The following is an 815-nucleotide window of genomic DNA, read 5'->3' on the forward strand; positions in this document are numbered from 1 at the left end:
AGCAAGAAATTGGGGGAAAGGCATGATACGCAGTGAATTCCGGTGAAGAAAGGCGCCCTGGACCTACAACAGTGACCAACATGCATCTGACAGTTGATTGCTTGCCTCATACCGCTGATAAAGAGAACGATGAAGGATTTATGTCTTAGGAAAACTCGTTTCACAACGAACCTTAACACAACACCATAAAGGAGCAGCTGTGTGGTTGGCACGTGACTGGACTTTCCGGAGCCCAGAGGAGATCCTGAGGCTACCAAATAACAGGTTGCATAAGTGCTTAAAATGCCATCTATAGAACTTTATGCAATTTCTTTAGGTTTCAGATGTGATGGGCATTGTTATACTGAAGTCATCTTACATTAGGAAATACAAAAGAACAACTGGTGATGTCTTTCTGTCTAGGGTGTTGTCTTGGTGCTGCTCTGACAGAGAGAACGTGGTAACTTACCGGCTCATCGCTTCGGAGGCTGGAAGTCCCAGTTCAGAGCTCCTGCTCTCGGCAACGGGTCTCTCCGTTCCTGCTTCTTCATTCCTTGAAGGTTTTCCGGTCTCTTGCCATCTATCTCACCCTGTCTCTCCTCTGCTTGTTTATTCAATCTCTTCCATATCTCAAAAGAGACCGGCTCAAGATCCACCCTACCCTAATCTTGCCTCATTAACAGAACGCAGAAAGTGCTGAGATTGTAACCACACACACAGAGATTAGGATTGACAACACATACTTTGGAAGGACGTCATTCAACCAGTAACAGCTATCTCACATGCCTGAAAATCTAAAATTTAAAAACCAGCAGAGTTGATAACACTTTGAGGCA

The sequence above is a fragment of the Echinops telfairi genome, unplaced genomic scaffold, assembly GCF_000313985.2.
Source record: "Echinops telfairi isolate 266 unplaced genomic scaffold, ASM31398v2 ScPeMD7_7420;HRSCAF=8458, whole genome shotgun sequence".
NCBI classification, from domain to species: Eukaryota; Metazoa; Chordata; class Mammalia; order Afrosoricida; family Tenrecidae; genus Echinops; species Echinops telfairi.